Source organism: Pleurodeles waltl, chromosome 3_1 (genome assembly GCF_031143425.1).
Source record: "Pleurodeles waltl isolate 20211129_DDA chromosome 3_1, aPleWal1.hap1.20221129, whole genome shotgun sequence".
In the NCBI taxonomy this organism is placed as follows: domain Eukaryota; kingdom Metazoa; phylum Chordata; class Amphibia; order Caudata; family Salamandridae; genus Pleurodeles; species Pleurodeles waltl.
Window position 1 is genome coordinate 1,908,225,281 of NC_090440.1, and position 12,290 is coordinate 1,908,237,570.

A 12,290-nucleotide genomic window follows, 5' to 3' on the forward strand; every position below is an offset into this window, starting at 1 on the left:
GAGAATAGGGGAAAGATTGAACTGAAACCGAACTGAATTGGAAAAAGACTGCTACACACCCTTTTTTTGTGCATCCTGTGAGCTCAGCTATATCCTGATATAATTCAATTTAATCACACCTGAGGGGGGCAGTACAGGAAGCCCCCTTTTCTTCTTCTCTCTCTCATTGTTACACAGCTGCTCAGTGATCTCGGGGAAGATGCAGCGCTCTCCACATTATGCATTGGGTGCAGGTCGTCCTGCCGCCAGAGTTCCTAGAGCAACACGCACTGCCAAACAGAAACACCCTGTACCTTCAGATAATCATTTGCACAAGGCTCCAGCTTGCGTACATCTCCTTCCTTCCGCCATAGATTCAGTCTCTAACCCTACTTCGCCCCTAACTTAATCTACCATCCTCCAGGACTAACTTGTCAAGCCCCCCCCCTCCGCCCGGACTACCTATCTGACGAGTCTAGGGCTCTGCCAGCCAACTTGGACCCTAGCCCGCAGTCATTCGAAGGCTCTCCATTGCCTACTCAGTCGACCCCCAGCTGGAACTCTGAGACCTCTTGCGAGCAGGCGACGGATATGGACTCTGCGCCCAGACCCCTCTATCTCTTGTTTGCGGGAGGGAAAAGCCACAAGGAGGGTACCTCTGCACCATCTAGTAGCTGCACTCCTGCCCCTCAGGTAGATAGCTCTACCTCTCTATCAGTGCACGAGTTAATCAGTGGGATAGACACAGCAGCGGGATCTTCTCTTCATGCTGCTTTTCCTGCTGTGCCTTCCGGATTTAATGGCCAAAATAGGGGTCCTTCTCAGGAGCCGAAAGATACGGCAACCACTAGCGCTCCCCCGGAAAACTTACTTCTGCAGATACTAAGCGAGTTAAAAACGCTGAAAGTTCCCAGGACGATGCAAATCAGAGAACAGAATCACAATTTAACTTGATCTGTAGTAATATCCAGCAACTTAACTCGCGAATTACGGATATTGAGCAACGAGTTTCCGACCTTGAGGACATCCGGGTGACTGTAGAACCATCTCTTGCAAAATGTCAAGCTGATTTGTTAGATCTACAGATTCAACTCGACGACGCTGCTGAAAATCGATCACGTAGATCCAATCTGCGATTCACGGGAGTCCCTGAAGGACGGACAGTCATAGATTTGGTAACTGATCTTATTAAAAGTCATGTTTTGGTAGGACTAATGGACAAGCATCCAGATCTCACCATTGTGCGGGCCAATCGGGTACCCGCAGTCTAGCCGTCAAACCCTAAATATCCTCGCACTTGTTTAGTGAACTTTGGTGACTTTCATATTAAGGATCAGATTTTACAGAAAGCAATTAAGTCTAAAACCTTCCAGATTCCCGGCTACTATGTGTTCAAGATTTTTTCAGACATGTCGGTGGTGGCTGCGCATCGGAGCAGAGAACTGAAAGGGATGATTCCGGCATTTAAAAAATCAGGAGCTCAGGCTGGACTTGTGCAACAATGTAAACGTAAAGTTTTTTTTCCAGGGTTGCTCGAATTTTATTCATACAGTTGATGTTGCTAAGTCCTTGCTTCATGTAATCCAGAACTCTGAGCAGCTAGGACAAGTAAGGGGTGGTGAGGCCAGGGCCGGAGCGGAAAAAAACATAATAAGATAATAAGAAACTATCAGGGTGACATATTGGACTATGAGGATAATGAGGATAATTATATTCTAAGAAAATACGGACCCTTTTTTTTTTTGCCTACAGCGCTTGCTCAGGCTATTCTATTTGCTGCCTCTCTAGTCTATAGTTTAAGGTGCTATGACAAGGCACCACGCTAGGGAAGGATGCAGGCGGGGGAGGGGTGTGGCCTTGGGTTGTCCGGGCGGAGGGCTCCAGGTGTGGGCCACTGAGGGTGAGGGATGGGGGGGGGGGGTGAGGATAGGGGGGTTGGTTTGGGAGGAGGGGTATGGACACCAGGATCCGGCTTTGTCACTTTGGAGGACTGTTATGTCTTGGATAGTGTATTTTGCTCCAGATTAGGGGAGACCATAGGCAGACTAACTCTAGGTATAAATCAATGATAAAATCTTTTCTTCCATTAAGAATACTTTCCTGCAATGTTAATGGACTAAATAACCACAGGAAAAGATCCGCTATCGAGGAAAGGGTATCTGCTTTTAATCCCTCAGTTATACTTCTTCAGGAGACTCATATTCCGGTTAATAAAGTCCCGGATTTTTGCATGTTAAAAAAAATGGCTGATTTTAAAGTAGTTGCTGCGGCTCATAGAGGTGTGGCAGTCTTTTTAGCCAGATCCCTAAATGCACAACCATTGGATCTTTTTTATGACCCTGATGGGCGTTGGTGCTGGGTTCAGTGTTTAATCGCCAAGGAGAGATTCATTTTTGTTAGTTTTTATGGTCCTCTGATAGATGACCCAGCCCCTTATATAGGCCTGTTTCACTCCCTCTTGCAGTTGACAGGTAAAATTATTATTGGGGGGGATTTCAGTTTCCTTCAGGACCCAGTTTTAGATACTACAGTAAGAGGTAAGAGACAGCACAAATCTAAAGTTGCAAAAATCTTCAGAGATTTCGCTAAAGTTTTGACGCTGTCTGATCCTTGGAGAACGAACACCCTCCGATGAGAGGGAATATACTTGTTTTTCCACTCAGTTTAAAAGCTCCTCACGCATAGATTTTTTCCTAATATCAGACACATTTTGCTATAGATCTCAGTCGGTTCAGCACTCTGATCTTTCAGACCATGCCTCTTTGCTGCTGGAAGTGTCTCTCTTCTCCACAGCTTACACAACTCAGACCAAAAGGTGGGTTTTCAACCTTCGGCTTCTTCCAGACGAAGGGTGGATACAGGCTTCTTAGGACGAAAAAAGGGATTTTTTTCAAACGCAATCAGGGATCCTCAACTCCAGTGGTAGTCTGGCATTCATTTAAGGCTTTTTTTAGGGGCTGGGTAATCGCCAAAGAGGCAGCGGATAAACGGCTCTTGAGACAAAAAATTGCTGTATTGGAAGATGTAGTTCAAAAGTGTTTAATTGCCTATCTACATGCCCCCTGGGACATTATTAGGCAGGCCTTCGAAGCTGGCAAGAAAGCGTTGGCAGATTTTTTTTTTCCAGAAGGTGGATATAGAATATCAGATCTATAAACAAAAGTCGTACGCAGAGAGCAACTTTACACAAAAAGTTTTGGCATGGCAAGCTCGAGATCGTATTGCTGATAATGTCATACACGCTCTAGGATGTCCGGTCACCGGGGCTAGACATACTGACCCCGGAGATCTTTACAAAATTATGCTGGAACATTATAGACAAATTTATAGTTATGCCCTAGTTATAGATCCTGGGACTATTGAAAAGTTCTTGAGGGACCTGGATATTCCCTGCCTCTCAGAGGAAGACTCTGTGGCACTATCACAGCCATTCACGAAGCCAGAACTTCTAGATGTTGTTAAGAACCTTCCCACGGGGAAAGCCTGTAGACCGGATGGCTTCCCTGCTGAGTTTTATAAGACTTTTATAAATGCATTCGCCAAGGATTTTTTGGCTTTAATCAATGGTCTGCTGCGGGGCAAACAGATTCCTAAGACCTGGCATTCAGGAAACGTGGTCAGCTTTCCTAAGAAAAACAAGGACAGGGAGGATCCAAATGCATATCGTCCAATTTTGCTGTTAAACTCAGATTATAAAATAATCACAAAACTATTGGCCAATAGACTTAATAGGGTAGTTAATAAACTGGTACATCCCGATCAAAACGGGTTTATAGCTGCCCGACAACTGGCTACAAACAAACATTATTTAGCTGAGGCTCTTGATTATTTTGCTACTAATAAAGTCCCTGCTATTATTCTTTTGCTGGATGCGGAAAAAGCATTTGACTTGGTTGTTTGGGACACGCTTTTCTCAGTCTTGTCTAGCTACAAGGTACCTTCTCAGGTCACTAATTCAAAGGTTGTACTCAAACTCAGAGGCCAATATCATTATAAATTCGAAGTCTGTCGGACAACTTCCAATACAACGAGGGACTAGACAGGGATGTCCTTTATCCCCCATTTTATTTGCCCTTTTTATTGAGCCTCTCGCTGTTAAAATCAGACAACATATTCAGTTCCAACCTCTGTTAAAGTCAATGGGTAAGATTAAACTTTATGCAGATGATATCATTTTGTTTTTAGATACAGAACGTTCTTCTCAGGAAGCGGTCTTTAATCTGTTTAATGAATATGAGCAAATTGGTGGTTACAAGATCAACATGAGTAAGACTGATATTATTCTATGTGGCACTTCTCCTATCTATCTTCTTCCTGAATTACAAAGCTGTGTAAATGCCAATCCAAAGAGATACTTAGGGATTTATTTTTCGGCCAATATAGGAGATCTTTACGATTTAAATTTTGCTCCCTTACTTCAGAAAACTCAGGCTCTGCTGGCTTGTTGGGGGGTCTATCCCCCTCTCTATATTAGGCCGAATTGCGTTAATTAAAATGTCAATTTTACCACTTTTCAATTTTTTGTTTGCAGCTATTCCGTGCGTTCTAACGAAAACATTTTTTAGGAAACTGGAATCCCTATTTCGCCCATTTATTTGGCAAAACCGAAAGGCCCGCGCTGCTTTAATTATACTGTATGCTGATAAAGAAAAAGGGGGATTGGCCTTGCCAAATTTCAAAGATTATTATTTTGCATTTTTTGCACATTATTATGCCAGCTTTAATATGGATCATTTGGCTTGCTTCAGGTTTTTTATTGATTTTCGGGTATTAATATGTAGGGAGCATAATATCCGGAACCCTGCACTCTTGGCGAAATCACCTAAAAAAGTTTGTTATAAGATTTTTAAATGGTTTTTTAAGAGAAGATCAGACTTCTTTAGAAAATACTCAATTCCTTTTTCACATTTTGACACTCCACTTTCACAGATTTTTTTGCACTCTGGTGCTCAACTTAATGAAGATTTAGTAAAGAGGTGGGAGCTCGCTGGATTCAGTAAGATCGGAGATTTTCGGGCTAAGGATAATTGGGAAACTCCATTAAATATTCTGATTACTGTTAAAAAAAAGATTTTTTGTTGGCTGGATCTTATAACATTTTGTTACATACTCTTAGGGATTTAGACGTCAATGTCCAGTCATTGGTAACAGAATTGGTCGACCCTCCTGGGATAAGGACTGCAGGGTCGTGGAGAAGGCTCCTGGCCGAAAGGCCCAAAGTAGATCTTGGGGCAAAAGCCCAGAGGAAATGGCCCGCCAGGAGGGCCTGGAGGTTTCAAGTGATTACTGGGAGACTATTAATCGTCTGAATTTCTCCATGCTCCGAGGGGCTAACTGGCACAGAATTATATTTTTCAGTAAATGGTTATTGTATTGAACCCCGCAGGTCCTATCTCGCATGGGGACTGGCTACCCTGATATGTGTTTTCGCTGCAAGGAAGTAGGAATGGCAGGTTGGATCCATATGATTGAGACATGCCGATGTATACAGGGATATTGGGAGGGAGTTTTTGCAGTCTTAACGATTATGGCATCGGTATCCATATCTCCCAGCATTCGCTTAATGAGCTTGGCCTACGATCCCGAGGCAAGGCTCTCTTCTAGATGGGAGAAGCTCATATTCATAGCCACTGCGGTTGCTAGGTCGCTTCTGCTGAGAAATTGGTATTCCGAGCTCTCTCCTACTAGTCAAGAATGGTATTGTAAGATGGCGCAAGTCAGACTTCAGGAGATGCGATACGCTAGCAGAGTAGGCAGTGTTAAAAAGTTCTCACTGATCTGGGGGGATTATTTCTTGGATAAATTCAGTTGATTTTATTTTGTTTCATTTTCTGAAAGTGACAGTGTATCTTGTTTTGTTTCGATGTTTCTTCATCCTGGTAAAAAATACTAATAAAAAAAAAAAGAAGCTAAACCATATCATACTTCACAACATACTATATATGACATGCCATACTATTCAGTGGCAGGCTATACCATACCATACTATACAATAACATCATACCATACTATACAATCACAGTATATACCATTCCTTAACATACTATACATTGACAGGCTGTAACATACCATGCCATTTTATACAATGACAAGCCATATCACACCATACCATAAGTTACTATACATTTACAGGCCATAAGTACCCTATCCAACTATACAGTGACAGGGTTTTTATGTTAATCTTGTCCTTGGGACAAGTTAGGCTCTGCCTTTTGCAGGACAAACCCTCCATTTGACTGCTAGTTTACAGTCCATTGTAGATCAAGGAAGGGCATTGTCTGTGTGTTCGTATTATACTGCTGTTCAAACCTGTATTTATGGTTCATTATTGCAAAACCTTTATTATTAGTGTGTGCACTCTAAGGAAATAATGTAAGCTCAGACTGCACTATTGACAGTGGTTTCAGTATATACACAAATGTGTACACTTGTTTGCAAAGTTTAACAATATGAAGCTATGTATAATGCTTCGAAAGTGATCTCAGTTTAGATACAAATATTTAGAGAAGCTTGAAATCAACATTGATTTGTTGCTTTCAAAGCAAAATGTTCTCAAGACATGCAACTGGGAAAAAAGGTTTTGCTAAACTACTGTGGAATTTTGGATAATAATTATTTGAAGCATCATGTAAAATGTGTTGATGCATGCTAGCATTTGCAATAAATATTCCTAATGGCAAATCAGTGTAACCAGTTTCAATAAGAGTACGGGAAGCATAAACAAGCATCGGCAAAAACCAATAGGTCAACATTGGTGGTCAGCCTTTTGTTTTGTCAATGCGTGTTGTGTTTTGACATGGTTTTGTAAAACTTTATTGTTGTGAGAGCTGCCGGCCCCTTACAATCACCACAAACATTGTCAAAAAGCAAACATATTTTTGGGGTCTCAAGTGTATACAGTGACATGCAATGCCATATCATACTATACAAGACAGGCCATACCATGCCTTATCATTGTATACAACCCTATAAATATATATGTATATTTTCACCTAAATTAACAAAGGTAATGGGGATGTTATAGTTAGGTGCAGATTTTAAACGTACACAACCATATAAATTCACCTGTTAGTTATTTCAAATAACTATAACTCGCGCCCTTGCCATACACATTTTTTTATGAATAATTTGAAACAAATGTTAGTGATATTATAAATTATGTTATAAAAGATGTCATAAGTGCTGTAATATCTGAGATAATTAGTGTATGGCGAGGGCGCAAGTTATAGTTACTTGAAATAACTCTAACAGGTGAATTTCTGTGGTTTCTATGGTTTTGTATGTTTAAAATGTACGCGTAACTATAACATCCCTGTAACCTTTAGCTTTTTTAAGGGAATTTCAATAGTTTTTTAAATTCCATTTCCTAACTATAACGTCCCTGTAACCATTGTTTTTTTAAGTGCATTTCTATGTTTTATTAACAAAGTAATTTGAATTACTATACGTTAATCCAACCACCGCTGTGCTCAGCCAACACCAGTTAAATGCTCAACCTTGCGTGGCGGAGGTTGATCGCAGGCCCTGTGGCCAACCCGACTATATCCACCTAACCAAATGCCATGCACCACCTTTGGCTTTGAGTGGCAGAGGCACGAGTTATAGTTACCTTAGGGCGCAAATTATAGTTACTGGAAATAACTATAACAGCTGAATTTCTATGATTTTGTGCGTAAAAAATCTGAACCTAACTAAAACGTCCTTGAAACGTTGTCTTTTAAAAAAAAAAAATCAATTTCTAAGATTTTTTTTTAATACTATTTCCTAACTAAAATGTCCCTGTAACCTTTGTTTTTTTCCAGTGAATAGCTAAGGTTTTTTTTTAACATTAAGTAAAATGTCCAACGCAATGCACGGTTTGAGGGTGTTAGAGGCAGGGCCTTGACTGGCATTGTGCTGCTCCCATCAAAGCTTGCTGCTCCGGCCCGCTCCTCCTTGTCATCCATTGTCCAAGTTCATGCCTTTTCTCCCTCATTACAGCCCTGTGTGGCCCTTGTTCTGCCACTGCTCTTCTCGCCTGCCCTGAACAGTTATCTTGCTGCCCCATCCAACTCCTCCCTACCCTCTGCTGTCCGAGTCCATGCACCAGCCCCCTCTCTCCTGCCCGGTCCAGTGTGCTGCTGCTGCCCTCCATTTAGCTTGATATCCCTGCCTGCTCCTCCTGCCCTTTGTTGCCCAATTCTGGGCCACATTATTGCTCCCCTGCTTAGCCTTTGTGCTTAGCTTACTGCCCCTACCCTCCTTCCCTTGCCTTCCGATGTCTTTGTGCATGCCATTGCTACCTCCTTTTTGCCTACCATGTTCCAAGGACCTGCTGCTGCTCCTCCTTTCTACTCTCTGAGTGTTCTATTGAGCTGCCACTACCCGCCCACCATCCTAGAATGGTCAAATGGCAGCTGTCTGTCACTACCACCTCCACTCGGCCTGTCCAAGTTCCATGCACTTATCCCCTCCCTCCTGTTGTCCATGTTCCATTTTGCTGCCGCTCCCTTCTGCCCTCCATGCTCAGTTGTGCTGCAACTGCTCCTTCTCCTGCCCTCTCTTGTCTGTGTTCATCCTTTACCACCCCCTTCTGTGAGGTCCCTTATGCATGCCCCTGCCCGCTCCCGCTTGCCCACCATGGCCGTTATGCTGACACTATCCTTCCCGCTTGCCATGCATGGCCTTCTATGCTGCCACAGCCCCCCACACCTGCCCTTTGTGGTCAGCTTACTGCCTGGCCCCCTCAAACCTTCCCTCCGTTGTCTGCATGTATTCTGTTATAGTCTCACTGTTGCCCTCCATGATGTGTTGTGCTTCAAGTGCCCATCCCGCCTGCCCTCCAAGGTCAGCCGGCTGCACCTGCCTCCTTGACCCCTGCCCTACATTTATCATGAGCAGGCCCCTATTCCTTCCTTTCTGCCTTGTCTGGTCCGTTTTGTGCCCCTGCCCCTCCCTCCTGCCCTTCATGGATTGTTATGCTGCAGCTGCCCCTCCTGTTTGTCCAGTTTGGGCTACTTGCTGCCCTTGCCTGTTTTGCCTTCATGTGTGGGTGACCCTGTCCCATTCCTATTGCTTTTCATGGTCCGTTGTGCTGTATTGCCATCACGCTTGCCCTGTGTAGTGTATTGTGCTGGTGCAGCCCCTGACACCTGCCCTGTAAGGCTAGTTTAGTGCCCCTGCCCATCTCCCTCCTGCCCTCTGTTATCTAAGTCCATGTCCGTACCCCATTCCTTCTGCCCTCTTTTATCCAATGTACCATACTTGCCAACATTTTAAACTTGGTAAGCGGGAGATTTTGAAAAAGAAACCTTGGGAGTTGATCTTCTCCATTGACTTACACTGAAAAAGAGGAAAATGTAGGCAGGAGACAGATAAAATAAAGCCCTTTTGGGCCTAAAATCATTGGGAGTCTCCTGCCTGAATCTGGTCGGTTGGCATGTATGGTTTTATTGCTACTGCCTCTTCCTACTGCCCTCAATGGTCTGTTATATTGCCACTGCCTCTCTTGCCTATCCTGCATGGTTGGTTGTTTCACCCTTTCACCTGCTCTCCATGGTCCATTGTGGCGCCACTGCCTCTCCCACCTGCCCATCGTGGTCAACTTGTTGCCTCTGCATCCTCCTCCCTGCCTGCAATTATCCGAGTCCGTGCCCCTGACCTCTGCCACACCACAGTATTCTAATGAACAACTAGATTGCTAACATTCTACATTTATTAGAAAAGTGTCGCACACCTGACATCATCTTGATGTAATCAACTATAATACCTAAAGCATTTCCTTCAGAAATTATAAAAAAGAAAGGGTTGTTTCTATAGAAATTATGGTTAGTGCTCTAAAAATCTAAAATGAGGACTTATTCTCAGAGTTCCCAAATACTGACAAAGCGCCTTTAAATTATTTGCTATCTTTATGTTTTTTTTTAATCTAGTTGATCACTTGATTATATGTTTCACTTAGGGGAGAGAATGTGGCGTGGCCAGAGCTGCAGACTTTGCAACTGGGGAACTAGGTTCAAGTTTCAACATTGGCTCGACATCCTGTGATTCTAGGCAAATCACGTAATCTCCCTATGCCTAAAACCCAAATGAGTGTGTCCTTGTATAATATAACTGATGCTCATGTAAAGCACCCCAGTATCTACAGGTCTGGTCTGCACTATATAAAACTGCAACAACAACTAAAATTAAGTGCTTTGCACACTTCTTTCCTTGGGCAATACTTGGTCTACATTTGGGCAGTATTTATTCTACATTCTGGCTCTTTTGTTCTCTTGGGGGTCTTATTTGTATTGAAGCACTCTAATCTCCTCATTTACTGCAGTATCCTCCATAGAAAATGCTTTAAATTTTCAACTTCGATTGCATCAAGATAGCGTTCAGATGTTTCACACTTTGGGCATGGATTCTGAATGTTAGCACTCTATTTGCTCACTAGAACACTGCAAGCTGCTGATCACAGGGAGTTAACTGGCAGTCTGCTGCTGGTGTTGAAAGCGTATGTTTCAGTTTGCATGTCAGAATATTTTAATGAAATAACAGAGAAAGATATATGAGAACTGACTTAACACCTGTCCTAATTTTTCTTTCTACTGCACTATCATACCATACCATACAACTGTTCAGAATTTCTATGACAAAATGAACCCCTCAACTTGTATCTTTCTAAATTAAATGTTTCAAGTTTTACCAGTTAGATTCAATCAAGATGGCTTAAGGTGGGTTACAATTTTGTCATAAGTAAGACTGTTAGTGCCCTAGTTGTTCTTTAGAACACTCTGGGAGGCTGCAGTAGAACACACGGGAATCAACTAACAGGCTGCTCCTGTTAGAAGTTCATGTTTTACTTAGAAATTCAGACGTCATTCTCATATGGTTGAGAATAAATAGTGTGACTTTACAGAAAATATGGTCTTATTTTTGCTTCTTGAACACCTTCCATAACCTTTGTGGGAAAATCATGAGAAAACAGTTTTCTCTCAAACATGATTCATGAAATTCTAGCAAGGTAAGGCAACCTTAGGAGATACCACAATTCCTAAAATTAGCATTGTACCATCAACAAATGATTTATATTATAACCAAAATTTGTTATCACCATTTATCCGTTCTCCTTTTGTGACCCTTAAAACCTGCCACTCACTACAATGCATTTAAACGGGGTGCTATCATGTGTATTGGTCCCAAGATGACTGCCATCGCTTTCTGGTTGAAGAGCTGACAACTAATCCGATCTTACCATGAGATCTGTGCTTAGGCTCTGTACAGATAGTCAAATTTTAATTTACTTTAATAACTCGAAAACTATGCAATGAATTTACACCAAATAACAAAAAGGATGCTTTTTTTGGACCAAGAGCTATCTTTCTGCCAAATGTGGTGTAATTCTGTCCAGTGGTTCGGGCTACAGGCGTGTCTAGAGACTCTATGGGGATTAACATTGGAAAAAAACATTTTTTTTTTTTTTTTACCCCCTTCCCCCACCCCTTTGTCTCAGCCCCAGCTTGACGGAACATCCCAAAACTATCCATGCACAACATGATCCTAGAGGACACTTTTTTGGGGAACATTTTATCAAGATTCGTCAAATGGTAGCAAAGATATAGGCAAGTCAAAAAACGCTTTTTCTATGGAAACTAGGTCCTAACTATAACAATCTGGTCAAAACCGGCGCGCTCTCTCTGCTGGTGCAAACGTTTGAGGCTTGACCATGTGCCTTATTTATAGTCAAAACCAGGAAATGGCGCTGCACTTCCAAGAGATTAGTACCACCAATTTGTTTAATAATCATCATCTTTGCATATTGTCAGACATTACCACCCACGCGTTTCAGCTAACATAGCCTTGTTCACGGTGAATGAGTTTTTATATTGAAAAATAGAAGGTTCTCCAGTCAAGGGCATTCTGGGATATGTAGTCTAATTACATATCCTTGATAGAACTCATTTGTCTGGCAATTTTAGTATCCATCACATTAATAATAATTTTCTTTCATAACTCTTGGGCCCTTGATACTGAGGCATTCCTCAGTTCATGGGCCTCATCGATTCCGAGAAGTCAATTTCCCAGAGGATATGCTCATCGTTTTCCTAAGTGAGCCTGCCCTTACCACACGCTTAGTCTTGCATAAAGCATTAAATTAAGTAGAAAGCCAATCCAGCATACATTTGTCTCCAATTGCTCAGTGCACACGGAGAGGGTTAGTACCTTCTTGCAGCTCAGCATATCCCTTTGATGTTAGAAATCCTCCTCGGAATCATATATATATATATATATCTATATATATCTATATCTTGAACAAACAATTGTAACGCTGCACTCCAGGAAAGTTC

General features: G+C 42.2%; 1 protein-coding gene across 1 annotated transcript in view; it reads left to right on the top strand.

Annotated features, from left to right (window-relative positions):
• ORC2 (origin recognition complex subunit 2) overlaps positions 1–12,290 on the top strand; it is a 239,094-nt gene that overhangs the window by 20,177 nt on the left and 206,627 nt on the right. The gene's annotated exons all lie outside the window — the stretch shown is intronic.